Source organism: Ambystoma mexicanum, chromosome 6p, assembly GCF_040938575.1.
Source record: "Ambystoma mexicanum isolate Mex_15411 chromosome 6p, UKY_AmexF1_1, whole genome shotgun sequence".
NCBI lineage: Eukaryota > Metazoa > Chordata > Amphibia > Caudata > Ambystomatidae > Ambystoma > Ambystoma mexicanum.
Genome location: NC_090935.1, coordinates 1044240326 through 1044256208, shown reverse-complemented (window position 1 = coordinate 1044256208; position 15883 = coordinate 1044240326). Strand labels below are relative to the sequence as shown.

Genomic DNA, 15883 nt, shown 5'->3' with positions numbered 1-15883 from the left:
CTAGGAGTGCAGTCCATTCCGAATTCCTACAGTTGCGAGGTGAAGGCAGGTGTTCCAAGGCAGAGTTGAGCTCTGCTCCCTACCCATCCCGAGGGAACATTGAGGTGAAAGGATGTTGGACCAAGAACTGCACTTTCTGCCAGCTGCACTGGTCAGGCCCCTTACTAGAGGTGAACGAATCCTTCTTGTGATATCTCTCTTTCACATGGTCGGAGTAAAGAGAACACAGAACCATCTTGTCCGTGAGCTGCTGGAGTGGGACTCAGAGCACCAGAAGCAGCACATCAGCTTATTTGCTACCTTCTACATCTTCGAACTGTCCTCAAACCAGAATTGTATGTGTTTGAAGGCCTTAGAACCACAAGCACCTGTGCTGTCTATCTTGGCATTTCTTTCAATCTTCTTCAAACTGCAGTTGCTGCATTCATCGAACCAACTCAATACCTCATTCTACCAAGCAGAGCACATCATTTATTTGTCTCGAACAACCATCACGCCACAGTAGATGACTTCTAAATGCTGCCTCTTTCAACATCACAACAGATCAGGATCACAGTTTTCAACCACCTGGACCTCGACCCAAACCACTGGAATCATTGCATCACTTGTCAACTTGACCCAGTGGCTACCAACATCTCAAACTGGCTCATTCTTCAAAGGAACCATGGTGACCCCTCATTACTGCATCTTCCGAACACCACCTTCAAACTGCATAGAGCTACCACTTTGAACGGACTCAGCACCAGCTTGTTGCTTCAACCAGCACGCCATGCTGCACCTGAACCTGTTTTGAAACACAAAGTCAGTGAGAAGTCATTCTGATGCCTGGTTTGATGCCATCAAATCACCCAAGACCTGAGAAAGGTAGGTATTGTTGAGAATTCCCAGTCCCCTTGGTCCTCTTTTGGGACTTCAGTAACTTCTAAGACACCCCATTGCACATGTATAAGCAAGACATATATCGTTTTGGAGATATTGTTAATGAAGAAGCTTGATTGTCGCATTCAGAGCATGAAAGAAATATTGAAAAGACTGGTCCAAACAGTAGCACAGCTTTTAAAGCACCTGTTTAAATCAAGGGTAAACGTGCCACCATCAGTGTAAGTCTATGAGATTAGTAGAAAATTAAGAGGTCCAGTGCAATAAAGCAGCCCGGTTCTTTTTATTCTGGATTTTTGTAATAAATATGAATAGTATTTGGCAAAAACATAAACGAATGCAGCATTGGATTTCATGCCACGTCATCACCACATTGCACTGTTCAATTGTTCGCAAAGCTCATTGCTTTTGTGAGCGACAGCATTATAAGAAGTGAAGTGCGCATTTTAATACCAAAGTCTTGTTATTGACTATTTTAATGATGTCGTTTTGTACTAAAGAAATTAAACAAATACTTGTTAAATTAAAAAAGGCATTGGCAGACGAGATATTTCAACCTAGCCTTCATATCTGTTCCTAGTCCAATGGGGGATTTCAGATCCACTTGCCAATCCAACACTGTGAGAGTGAAGCCGGGATACAGTGGAAGAGATCAGACATTGGCATACATCACCGTGCAACTGGCTCCCGCAACACCCTCCCCATGGGCAGGGGCATTGCTAGGTCCGGAAATGTTCTGGGACTACGCTAATGTCGGGACTGGCGGGACTCGGGGCTAGCTAGCTTGTGGGTTGTAGCCCCTGAGCTTCTATCCAGGGCTACAGCTAAAAACACCTGGGGCTATATCCTCCCAGGAGCCCCTCAGCAAGTTACTCTTTAGGGATATTGGCAATCAGGAAAAAATAAATAAATCAAGCATAAGTCACTGGACGAAAAAATGAGTTCTGCACAATGTTCGACGACAAGTACTGTACTAGGCTCAGCACTGCTTAAATGAAGGATAAAGTCCAATATTCGTCGAATAAAGGTGACTAAGATACTCAGCTGACCCAAGTTCTGCCACATGTGACTCACTCTGCCCGTCATCACCTAAATAGTAAAAGAAACCATTCCCTTTGTAATGTGTAATGAGTGAGTTTTCCTTCATGGTTGGTACAATATTGCGCGTCCCCGCTGTCATCGTCATTTCGCTAACCCTCCTAAGGGTCCAATTGCCATCCTGGAAAACAGCGGCAGAGTTTGCACACGTGGCGCCACCAGCCTACAGGGGCCATTAAACGGAATGCGTAGTGCAGCGTGGTGTTACATTGGGGCACAATAACGGAATTGCTTTTGTTACAGTGTCAAGCCACGTTTTGCAATTAAGCTGATTTCGCAACGCGCCCCTCTGTCCTAAACATGTCTTGTAAGAAGGTTAATTTCGGGGCTATTAATCACAGCCGGAGTTTTAATCAAGGGAGACTCCAGCGCAGGGCTTCCTGAAACCGTGACTGGCAGGGCCGCTCCCACGGCTTCCGTCGGCATTGCTTCAGCTATCGGGAAAGAATGTCCAGTTACTGAGAGCTGGGGGAGTGTGCTTGTGCAAGGGACACAAATACAAGATGTAAGCAGATTGTTTAGACCGTTCTAGTTTCATTTTTTTCCTTGGAATGGGATTTGAGCAACAATTGACTGGCGCGGACTTAATTCTGCAATGCAAGTAATCCTAATAAGGTTTTGCTGGACTCCAGACATCAGTTACATTTTCTGAAGAAGTTGTGACAGGAAAAGATGATTATTTCAGCGAAACAATAATACACCGTTCTAGATGTTGTTTTCTGGTGCCACCATCAGTAATTCTTGCCATGTTGCAGTCCATTACCTAATCATCACTCTACCCCTCAACAGCAATTGCCTGAGAATGTCAATTTATTAGTTGTGGCTATTAGGTGACGCTGAAAGCACAACCTATAAAGCCGAAACTATTGTCATTGAAATAAGAGCTTTCCAATGAGAACTTGAAATAGGGGCTTTGTTTGGATGCAGGTTTGTAATGCTTTTCAAAGCAGGTTGGCATAGGAGGATGGATTTAAGTACTTTGGCTATGTGTGCCACCCATTTAACGCCCATCGCTAAGTGAAATCAATGGCCTTTTCCTCCCATTCCCACCATTCACGGGGCTGCAGATATTTTTCTCCCAGTATTACTTTCTTTTAAGCAGCACACTTGGCATGTATGTTAATGCAGGCTGCATGAAACCCAAGTATCACACTTGGAGGGTGAATTGCCCATTTCCCTGTCAAGTCACTTAATTGTGGTCCTTTAGCATTTCAAAGCTCCCAGCCCCCTGATCTGATCCTACTCCAAAGTAAATAGCTTCATATCATAAACGTCAGTTTTGCAGCAAACAGTTCGGACTAGACTGTGTTGCGCTTGCTTGGTTGACATGAAAACAAGGTTAACCATTTTTGTGGGGTTGAACATTGTGGTGATGCCTGATTTGTATAACGTGAAAGTTACAAATATATAAAAATGCAAAATTACATGCAATAAAGAATCAAGGGGCCTCATTCCGAGGTTGGTGCTAGTCATGGCGCTAATAGCACCATTACCGGTACCGTGTCCGCCCTGGTTCAATGGGGACTTACCGGTCTAGTCCGACCTTTGCGGGACCGGTAAGTCCCCATTGAAAATGTCTATCCCCATTCTCATTGAGCCCTTATAGGCCTCAATTGGAATGGGGAGGGTGCTAATAACGGTACCGTAAATTACAGTACCGTTATTAGCTCTGAAGTCCCTTTGCGGGTCCCGTCCTTAACGCCTGCTAAAACCATGCGTTAAGGAAGGACCCGCAAAGGGACCTCGGAATAGGGCGCAAAGGGATTACCGGCACCGGTGTCATTACCGGTGCCCGGTATCCCCTTGCGCCCGGGTCGTAATGACCCCCACAGATTTACATTACAGGACTGCTCTGTTCTGCATATTTTAGGAATAAGTACGCTACTCAAATCATATTTGGTGAGGACATTTTGCAGTGGGTTGTGTTAATTGAAAACCTTAGAATATTATTTAAAAGACTGATGGAAAGGACTTTTGTATACCTTTTCTTTGTTGCCTGGTTGTAGCTCGTGCCCAGAGCTCATTTAGAGATGGGAGAGAGCAGGCCAGGGAGGCCCAGCATAAAGCTTAGTTTCTAATATAAGGAATCACTGAAAGGAAACAGATGTCTGTTTCCAAGGCCAAACTTTTTTTTAAATGAAGAAGGAATATTGGCGTCTGAGGGGCCGATTCATGGAACAAATGTGCACTGAAATGCGTGTGATTCCATGGAAGGCCCTGCGCGTGTTTTCCCCGGGATGTGCGCCAAATCCGCAGGTGGCGCACACACGCGCACATGTCACTGCAACATCCCGAACGCTGTGCGCGAGGCACACAGCAAAAGCGCACAACGTCTAGCGCACACACCGAAAGGGGGCGGAACACGCAGACTGGGGAACAACACGTGAAAATGAGGGCGTAACTGCGGAACGCCCACATGCACGCATGCGAACTACACGTATTCATGGAATCGAATAGGGGAAACATGCACACACCAAAAGACACACACAGGCCTAAACACGCCCACCACACGAAGGCAGGCGGTAGCGTCCCCGCGAAGTATAAAAGGGTGCACAAACAACAAACACGCATATACTGCGACGATGAATGTCCCTTTAGGAGAAATGACATGTCACGCAACGCCCAGGCATCCCCAAAAAAACGAGAAAAAGAGATACGCAACCCCTATAGCCCACGTGCATGTAAAAAAAACACACGCAGTACGCTGTGGCAGCCAGGAACACAAAAAATGTGCTCGTGATCAACACGCAGGCTAGTATGCCCAAAAAAATGGGTACGCGACTAACAGGGACACCCGCAGTAGGAAAAATAGCATGTGCGACTCACCGTCTGCCTTGCGTGTAGAAGAGGGACACATAGGGAGTCAGAGCGCTGCACAGGACACATAGACAGTCAAAGCACTGCACAGGGGTTTGTTAGCTTTATTGCCTGGGCAGTGTCTTTAACACACATTTGGTACCTAACCTCTTAAACAGTGTCCTGTTCTTGCACATTTGAGCCAAGTACAATTCTAAAGCAAACCCTTGCAGCACTGATGCACTGCAACCCCTGTAGCCCACGTGCGTGTAAAAAAAAACACGCAGTATGCTGTGGCAGCCAGGAACACAAAAAATGCGTATCTGATCAACATGCAGGCTTGTATGCCATGGAAAAAGGGGTACGTGACTAAAAAGGACACCCGCAGTAGGAAAAACAGCATGTGCGACTCACCGTCTGCCTTTCGTGTATTAGAGGGACACATAGGGAGTCAGAGCGCTGCACAGGCCACATAGACAGTCAGAGCACTGCACAGGGTTTTGTTAGCTTTATTGCATCGGCAGTGTCTTTAAAACACATTTGGTACCTAACCTCTTAAACAGTGTCCTGTTCTTGCACATTTGAGCCAAGTCCAATTCTAAAACAAACCCTTGCAGCACTGATGCACTGCAACCCCTGTGGCCCACGTGCATGTAAAAAAAACACACGCAGTACGCTGTGGCAGCCAGGAACACAAAAAATGCATACGTGATCAACACGCAGGCTAGTATGCCCGAAAAAAAGGGGTACGTGACTAACAAGGACACCCGCAGTAGGAAAAATAGCATGTGCGACTCACCATCTGCCTTGCGTGTAGAAGAGGGACACATAGGGAGTCAGAGCGCTGCACATGCCACATAGTCAGAGCACTGCACAGGGGTTTGTTTGCTTTATTGCATGGGCAGTGTCTTTAACACACATTTGGTACCTAACCTCTTAAACAGTGTCCTGTTCTTGCACATTTGAGCCGAGTCCAATTCTAAAGCAAACCCTTGCAGCACTGATGCACTGCAACCCCTGTGGCTCACGTGCATGTAGAAAAAAAAAAACACACGCAGTACGCTGTGGCAGCCAGGAACACATAAAATGCATACGTGATCAACACGCAGGCTAGTATGCCCAAAAAAAAGGGGTACCTGACTAACAAGGACACCTGCAGTAGGAAAAATAGTGTGTGTGACTCACTGTCTGCCTTGCGTGTAGAAGAGGGACACATAGGGAATCAGAGCGCTGCACAGGCCACATAGTCAGAGCACTGCACAGGGGTTTGTTTGCTTTATTGCATGGGCAGTGTCTTTAACACACATTTGGTACCTAACCTCTTAAACAGTGTCCTGTTCTTGCACATTTGAGCCGAGTCCAATTCTAAAGCAAACCCTTGCAGCACTGATGCTGATGACACAGAAATACATGGGCACCAAATGAGGAAGCAAGCAACCCATTAATGTTGATTTCATAATTTTACCACCTAAGTACACTTTGCAACTAAGAACTGAATTTTACCAACACGTGTGTTTCCATTTATTATATTAATTAGGGGGTTCACATAGCAACCTCAGCAATTTAGGGAAAGTGAATCCTAGTTGTGTGTTTGGGGGAGGGGGTTCAGATCTAATCTTGTCCAGGATGAAGGGTGAGAGGGTTGGTCTTGGTGTTATGAAATGTTTTAGCTTGTAGGTGACCACTGGCTTGGCATCTTGGAGTTTGGCTGTGTAGGATGGTGAACAGTGGGCAGCCTGGTCCTTTCTTCGGCTAGCCAGAAGCCATCAAGCATTAGTCCATCCCTGAGCCGAAGAGCTCGGGAATAGCAGCATTTTTAATCTTCTGCAGATTCATAGGAAGCCATCTTTAATCAGGAGGTGAATAGGGAGGGAGATTCTGACGTTGGTAACTGGTATGTGAATGAGTCTCCCTGGACCTCCCATACACAGCTGGCTAAGCACCTGGGAGTGTTCAGGAAGCCATCTTGAGTTGTCTGGTCATGTGCCAGTAGAGGGCATTGGAGAGGGACTCATACACTGGAAAACCCTGTAGAACCATGAATGTGATTATTTGTATGGTTGAATGGAAACTATCTTTAACTGATAAAGACATGTAGGCTAGCCAGCAATATACAATATCATAGGATCGGGTTCTAACAGGCATTAGGTGAACATGCTGGTCACATAATGTCAGTGATAAACATGCTTATGGTGGCATTCCCTGTCATCCCCAAACAAAGGTGGGTAATAAGGCATGGGATTAAATGGTGGATGTTGGAGGGGTGGGGGTGTATATTCCTATAGTGAAAAAAGTGAGAGTGAATGCCACCAGCAGAACCTTTATCACAGGCGTTTTAGGGCCAGGAGATTCACACAGTGACCTTCTAGCGACCAGGGGAAAGATACAGCTCAGAATGGTCTGTTCTTTATGTGGTCCTTATTGTCTGCTTGAAAATGTTGCTGGAAAAGTGTTCTCGTTGAGAAGCACTAATACTTTTATTGTGCCTGTGGGTCCGGGTACTGGAATCTGTTTATGGTGTGTGTGGCATAACCACGACCAGAGGGGCTGGGGTGATCGCGGATCTCTGAACAATTTAGCAGGAGAGGGGAGCTGCGAAGTCTCAGGTGCATAATGAGCCGCCCTGCTGGCAAATGCACCTATGCATCCCAACTCACATCTGTGTGAACTGGAAACTGATGTGAGACTACTCCCTCTTCTCTCTCTCTCTCTCTCTCTCTCTCTCTCTCTCTCTCTCTCTCTCTCTCTCTCTCTCTCTCTCCCCTCCTCCCCCTCTCTGTGGCTCCCGCGTTTACTTTGGTGTAGTGACAGACATTTTATCATGGAGCCTGTAAGGGAAGGGTTTACATTTCCTTTACACGCCTATATGTGTAGACGTTAGATGACATGTTTACTGTTGTTCCAGTGCCCCTCATACAGGGTAAGGGAATACATATTTGCTGCCAATTCAAATGAACACTTTACATGTATATGGTACTGACCACAAAGCAGTTTCTCTCATGCCGCTTTGAAAGACGGCGTGACAGCGCCACCTCTAGAGGATGTGGTGCAGTTTTGGTGCACTCCAAGTGTAGGGCACACAAGGCAGCCGGCATGCGTCCTTTTATGGTGTGGTGCCACTGTACTATGCCCCTGGCACTGACTCATTCAGGCACAATGCCCATTATAGGGCAGCCTGTGAGGAATTTGCATCTGACAAGGCAAATTCCTGGCTTTCTTGATTGTTATTAACTAATACAATGATGCAGGTAATTCCTTTTCAAGTAGGGAAAGCTCCCCATAAGCTCCGTACCAAAATCATAATGTACACCTGTGCCCTGTTGAATCAGGATCCTGATCTGCAGCACCTGCTCTCCAGTGGCACATGGCATGGTCAGGCGTCGCAGGTGACTGAAAAGACTCTTACACGTGTATTACAATAGGTATTTGCTCATTCATTTAATGTATACAGTTATATGTAGATGTTATTTATGTACTATTGAGAAAAAAAAACAATCAGACTCTGCCCTGTCTTTCTGACTGTCCCAAGTGGCTCTGTCACGTGGTGCCGCCACGCCATGATTAATGTATAGCTGCTCTCTATCTTTTTTGCGGCTTACTTTCACACTACCAGTTACATTTTTAAACCAAGATAACATTTGTTTCCGTCATTGAGAATTTCCTTTGAGCACCGCAATGGAAATTAGATATTTGTGTCCCATTTCTATTTGCACGGCAATATTTATTCTAATGAGAACTTTCCGCCACCTTTCTTCAAGTGACGTCAATGCCTTGTGTTCAAGGTTAGTTTAGTAGCTAAATTTAGAGAGTGTGTAGCTAGTGGTTAACGCCATATGGGGGTGCCTGGTGTGTCCGTTGTGGTGATTCTGTTTCAAATTCCAAATGCGTAGCCGTCACGTGGACACAAAAGCGTGAATTTAGGGGGCCGGAGGGTTTTTCCCCCACCAACGTTGAGGCACACCATTTTGTCTCCCTCATTTGGCAGAGGGCCGCTTTCCTTTACATGTCATGCCCGCCCCGTCCCCAACATTTTCAGCAAAGTTACTCCACTGTGTGGACAGCCCTGGGGCAGACTTCAAACCACACATGGGGGCCATTTTAGCATTGCCCCAAAGATTTACACACACACATGTATGGTTCCATGTCTCAGACATTTTGGATTTTTTTTGTTGTAAATAATTCCATATAGGTTTAATAATATGTGTTTCTTTTGCACACTGTCAAGCCTACGTTGCTGCAGTTTCCACAGATCTAAGGAAAGGGGCAGAGGAGCTGTCAGTCAGGTTGATCTTGTGTAACCACCCGGCCACAGACCATTCTCAGGCGTTACAGAAAGCTTGATAATCGAGCCACCCCTGAGAAAATGATGCAATCCCAGCACACTCTAAGGCGTTGGGTATGCAGAATAGCCCCCACTCCCAGTGATCTCTTCCCTTATTAGGGCAACCCACCCGTGTAAAAATATCCTCTTGCCCCCACGGCAGCAGTCAGCACCAAAATGTTTTTTTTTCTTGACACACACTCATCAGGTTGCAGTACATTACAAAATGGGGAAAATGCATAAAAAAGAATCATACAGTTAAAAGGCCACAGCTAAAGAAACATAGTTAAAAACCTAAAATGTAGCACTAAAAAAGATTGTTACTACAACAAAAGGCCTCGATTATCACAAACAAGTAGGTATTACCATGCGCAAAAGCAGTTGGGCGCCAGGAGAGAAATATTTGCAGCCTGGAGCCCAGTTATAGAGCAGCCTTCCTTCTCCTCAGCAACCATGCTGTGTGCAAGTAGCAGGCCACCCAGCATGCCGCTGAGGGGTTGGTGCTTTGGACCAGAAGATCTAAGGGGTGACACTGTGTCTTACTACCTGCCTACAGTAGTACGGGTCTCAGATATAACCACCTTAGCCGCTGGTAGGGCTTGCAAAATAAAAGGAAGTGTGCATTTGTCCCCTCTGTGGCCCCAGACAATGGGCATCTGGCTGAATCAGGACCCTTCCATTTGGAAGTAACAGTGGTAATTGGCAGTATCCCCAGTCTAAGCCTCATGTATAGTGATCGAGCATAGGCAGGTCTGATCTGATCCAGATAGGCTTTAAAACCCTCTATGTGTCTCTTATCCAGATAGTCCGGGCCCAACTTTAGCTTTGAAGCACTCTGTCCTATTAGAGGCTTAAATCGGCTCCAGCTCGATGCACAAAGGCTTCCCAGGTCATTCCAAAACTCACCCAAGTTCAGAAGAATAATATGCTTTTTATATGGGAGAGCCAGTTAAGCCCATTTGCTCCTTCAAGAGACATGATATGGGAAAGTGAGTCCCTGTATGGTTCCAGAGCTGGTTTTGGCCAGACTGACCCATAGCGACAGGCCGAAACATAATATCAGTGCTCAGATGGAGGGTGCCGTATTCCAAATGAACTAATGCAGTCGGACCACTAGGAGGTAATAATAACAACTTCAAGAAGTTGTTTTGCCTTCTAAGAGGCGGCTCAACATCCTCAATACCCTATAACTCTGAACCTTAAAGGGTGGCTGAAACTGCATGCCTTTGGTAAAGTTCGAGTTCAGGTGAAATTGCACCACTCCCATAATAGGTAAAAAAGCTTAAAATAGCCCCACAAAATGTATTCAGCGTAAAGGCAGCCCTATTTATCTAATGGGCCCACCCTGGACTTGCCTGAAATCTCACACCAAAAAAGTCAAAGCTATCAACTTATTCAATTTAAATATCATTGATCTTTAATTGGAGCGAGACATTCTTTCCATATTCTGGCTTTATGACCATCGATTTGGTTTTTGCAGCATTAATTCTGTGACCCAGCTGCCTACATTTCCTTAAATATATTGAGAGGGATTCTTTCAGGCCCTGCGATGTTGTTGCTATTAGGACAGCGTCATCTGCATAGAATAATGCCAGGTATTTGGTTGTAGACAGCTTAGGGCAGTCCTGGCCCCTCCTTAATAGTTCATCGATGATCTCCTGTATGTAGATGTTAACTACGAGGGGAACACCCAGATCCACCTCAAAGAATGTTGTTTGATCACACCCCATGTTATAGCATACACAGGACACAGTATTTGAATAGAGTGATGATATAATACTAAGCAAACACTCTGGTACTTTACACTTTGCAAGAACCTGCCATAGCTGTTCTCGGAGTACAGAATCGAATGCTGTCCAAACAATATATTCAGATGCCTTTTCTGTAGGACTGAGTGTAAAGACCGGAGGGGGTATCTCTACTTCTGCCCTCTATATAGCAGAATAGAGGCAGAGAGCACCCCAGCCAAGGTTATGTACAAGGTAGCTATGGACGAGCAACCAAGACTTAAGCTCTCAGGAGGTGATGCAGGCTTTTTCTTAAGTACTGTGAGTACCCATGCCCCAACTAAGGAATGCCCATACACTATGTTATGTGCTAACAAAGTTCTTTACATAAAAATAAGGTTCAGAAATATATACACAATTCAGTAACACACTTTGTACTCTGGTAATTCCATAATGACAAATCTATACAATTCTATGTGGTACCACACTTAGGGCCTCATTACACAGAAGGCGGTAAGGGTTAACGGTCACCGGTAATGCTACCGGTGACCGTTAACCCTTACCGCCTTACTACGAGGTCCCTTTGCGGGACCCGACCTTAACGGCTGGTGTAGACCAGCCGTTAAAGTAGCGACCCGCAAAGGGACCTTGGTGCTAATTACGGTACCGCAATTTGCGGTACCGTAATTAGCACCTTCCCCATTCCCATTATGCCCTATGGGGCAAAAATGGGAATGGGGAAGGGCCATGGCGGCATGGGGAATTACCGCCCCGCCAACCTCAGAATGGGGTGGTTATTCCCCATTCCGCCATGGCGGAATTGGTAAATTACCGGCATGAACCATGGTGCTAATAGCACCATGGTTTAGCACCTACCGTGTAATGAGGCCCTTAGACTTTAGATTCCTTTAAAATGCATCAACTGCTGGCAGTTATAATAGAGCATACAAATCATTCAGTAAGGTGTATCAGCATAGATAATAGGGAAGGAAGGCATGTTAAGGGTAGCAATGGCGAAATGCTTTCTTTGGCTATAGATGCACAATTCTGAATGAAGACCCCCCCACCTGGGCAACCTGTAATAGGAGAATTAACAAGCACAGTCCATAAATGCTCAATAAGCCTTGCTTCTTGGTTAAAAAGTTCAACCACCCCAATCTGCCTGAATTGGAAGAGTTTCATCAATGGTTTGTGAATGGTGTCCCTCGGGGGTGGACTCTTTGACAATTGTTTCCTCGATGGAGAAAGTCCTGGGAAGGTGAGGAGTGCGGTAGACATTGATGCAAAATGTTCAGTGCCGCAAGTAAGACTCTGTGGACTTGGAAAACATTCAGCGGTGATGGATGGAAGCCCGGAATCGGACGTCGAGTGTCAGGAGTTGCGTTCAACAGTCTTCTGGCACGTCGTGCTGTAGCTGCAGCACGTACCTCTGGATAGCTTCAGCAATTGGGACTCGGCCACGGCCTGGACCTCAGATCTTTACTCCTTCAGTGTTCTCGGGCTGTCTTTGTCGGCTTCTGGTGGGGGAAAGCCCACCGGTGCGCTTTCCTCAGTAGCCAGCGACCTCGACTTTCTTTGGCGGGACAAAGTGGTCAACGGTGAGGGCAAAGGAGGCCTCGTTCAAATGTTCTAGGCAATGCATAACTTTTTGGCTCCGGGCATCGAGCAGCATGCCGTCAAGGTGTCCCCGCTTCTGGGTGACATGAGTCGACTTGGCTTGCAGCGGTCACAGAAATCTTCAAACCCTGGTCGACGCCAAGGGACTTCGACACTCCTTGATGTCAGGCGCTCTCTTCCGGATTCTCGGCAGACCCCTTCTCTGGACGCCAGACTCACAGACCTGGCTTCCAGGGTGCCTCGCTTAAGAATAGCAGTCTTTGCACGATGGTCCCTCATAGCTCGGGGAGAGGTCTCCTAGCTAGGTACTCTCTTGGATCAGTCCTCGACAGATTCGACAGCTCTTAGATTACATCGAAGGGAATGCAGCAGCAATCTTCTTTCTCCAGCTGGGATTCAAGGAACAGCTTCAATTTTCAACTTTGAGCTTCTGAACAAATTGGTAAGTGAGAGGTCCCCAGATATAAACATCTGTCCCTCATTAAATCTGGCTGAGCCAGGGTTAGTCAGCCAATCACACAGAAGGGCATTTATGCAGGCCGGCAGCTAATTAGGCTAACAGGAATTCAGGCCATTCGCTTCCACCCAGACACCCATAACAAGGAATGTGGATTGGGACAAGCACGCAGCCTTTCAGCAAAACACACCATATTCATTCATGGCAGTTTCAGGCAGGGCTGTCTCATTCATTGTGTCACACACACCGAAACCAGACACCCATAACATAGAATGCATATTGGTCACAAACTGTATTCACACAGGTCCCACCCCAAGGGTGTACGCACAACATGCAGTCACTGGGAAGGCTCCAGCCATTCTGGCCTGGACTTCCCCACAATAGCATATATGGTTTGTCCACCAAAGAGCCAGTCAGGTGAAGGGACAGAGTCAGGGCTTCCCTGGACATAGGGAAAACAAGGTAACATGCAATAGAAACCAAGAGGCTCCAGGAGCCATCTTGCCTTCTATCAAGAATCTACTGATTCCTATGGCAGGGCCTGGGGATCCCAAAATGGAAGACACTCAGAGCTCCTGTCACATCTGCATGAAGCTGACACCAGCCCATACCCTGCTCTGTGGGCAACACAGAGGTGCCCAAAACATACAATAGGAGTACAGGGTTGTACCCCGAACCATGGGTGCCATAAGGGTATCCCAAGTGTCTCTGTTCACCACAACCGAAAAGAGGAAGAGCGGCACTGCCAGGGGTCCCAACTGGCCTCCTGTGCAGAAAACAGCACAGAACACACATGATAAGGGGGAACAGGACAAGGACATGGAGGCGGCCCTCCAATGCAATTCCAGCATCACACTGAGGGCCTCATTACGACCCAGGCGGTAAGTTACCGCCTGGGCCGTGACTTTACCACCATGGCGTAAACTACGTTTACGCCATGGTGGTTGGCGGACTTACCGCCCCATTCCGAGGTTGGCGGGGGCGGTAAGTCCCCAATCCCCATTTACCCTTCCCCATTCCCATTTTTGCCCCATAGGGCATAATGGGAGTGGGGAAGGCGTTAATTACGCCACCGTAAATTACGGTGGCGTAATTAACTCCATGGTCCCTTAGCGCCATGGATTTTAACACCTGCTAAAAGCAGGTGTTAAAAGCGCCATGGCGCTAAGGGACCTCGTAATTGGCGGTAAGGGGTCGGCGCAGCTAACGCTGGCGTAAACCCCTTACCGCCAGGGTCGTAATGAGGCCCTGAGTATTTTTGAAAAATGAGAGATAGCATGAGACACTGATCCATGACCCTTTTGGATACTAATCACCCTATTTCGTTCAACCCATAATTGGAGGAGATTCAGAACTGTTTTTCCAAACAACTTCCGAGCCCCATCTAGCAGGGAGATTGGTCTAAAATTAGCAGGACAGTCCCTACCATCCTTCTTATATACCAGGATGATGACCGCCTATGCCATCTGGGATCCTGCCCAAAAGCAATACTGCATTAAAAACCCTGCATATAGGGGCCCAGATGAGAGCCTCGCCCTTTTAAAGATCCAGCTGAATTAAGTCTGGACCTGCCGCCTTGCCAATCTTTGTAGAAGCTATCGCGTCCTCTACATCCTGAAGGGTGATGCATGGGTTGTTAGAGCTTGTTCTCCTGTATGTACTTGAGGGGCAGGTCAAAGAAGAGTCTCCAACATACAGATCACACAAATGTGCTCTCCATCTATCCCCACCAATGCTACAAGCCACTTGAGTGTCCCCCTTATGATCACTGTCAGAAACCAATTTCCAAAAAAAGACATTGGGCCTCATTACAAGTTCCAAACTCGGGTCTGGATTGGGTCTGTGTCAGTGGTCCCTGAATGGGGAAATACCGGGCCATTCCGACTTTGGAGGGCCTGGTATTTCCCCATTCAGGGAACCCGGACCCGGACCATCCCCATTCCCATTGAGCCCCCATAGGGCTCAATGGGAATGGGGAGCATATTAACAACGGGCCTGCTAATGATGGGCCCGTTGTTAGCATGCTGGTCCCCTCCGCAATGGACCTCTGGTCTGACCAGATGTCCAGAGTGGGTCCCGCGAGGGGATCTCGTAATGAGGCGGTACGGGGTTAACTGCGCCTGCACCTTTACCAGCGCCGTTAACCCCTTACCGCCTCACTTGTAATGAGGCCCATTGTCTCTTAGATGATGGGCTCTATAAAGGCCCTCCAATTTTCCCTTTAGGTGTTCAGTCTTTTTAGCATGGATTATGCTTTTATAATGAGATCTCAAGAGACAAAGCGTTGGTTTGTCAATCCCCATTGGGTCTCTGATGCACCTTTCAATAGCTCTTTGTGCAGCTCTACAAAAACCGTAAACCATACCACCCTATTGGTCAATTTGTTTTTGAATTTGCCCCCAGGTACCAATAAATATGGCTGAATGTTAAGTTTAAATGTTTTAAACTCATTCAAGGCTGAGGCAGGTATATTGGACATATAAATGACTTTAAAGTCGCATACTTGTGCCCAAGCCGATGCAGAGATTAGTATATAATCAATTAGAATACAGCCCTCTAACCCAATACATGTTTTTTCAGCAGATTGATCAGAGTCTTAGTTTGATTTTGTACAGGATGGTAGAGGTTTGGGCGGCTAGGGATAAACTGAAATCGGTCGAGGCGCCACCGGGTCAGGGATATCCCAGACTTGATTGGTTCCAATTGAAGGTTAAACTCACCCACCATCACTATAAAAGAGTATTGTAACCTAACAGCTTCATTGGCAGCTAGCGCATTTTGGATAGTTTCCATACAGGGCATTCCATTAAAACTTTAGAGTCTGTTGTAAATATTAATTAAGCATAACGTCTCTAAGGGATTGGGTTTGATGTAAAGCATAAGAACATCGGGAGACTGAGTATCCACAATCTTCACTTCCCAGCCCATGGAAGACTCGATCCAGACTGGTAAACCCCCCGAGCCCGTGGCCTACCCTTCAGGCGTTAG

The 15883-nt window shown here is 46.7% G+C and overlaps 1 long non-coding RNA gene across 1 annotated transcript in view; it reads right to left on the bottom strand.

The window, feature by feature from the left end:
* Positions 1–448: 448 nt before the first annotated feature.
* The window catches only part of LOC138511005 (uncharacterized), a 50996-nt gene continuing 35561 nt past the window's right edge, over positions 449–15883 (bottom strand). Inside the window, exon 3 of the long non-coding RNA XR_011280530.1 lies at positions 449–784. This is a non-coding gene — a long non-coding RNA (uncharacterized lncRNA). The remainder of the gene's footprint in view (positions 785–15883) is intronic.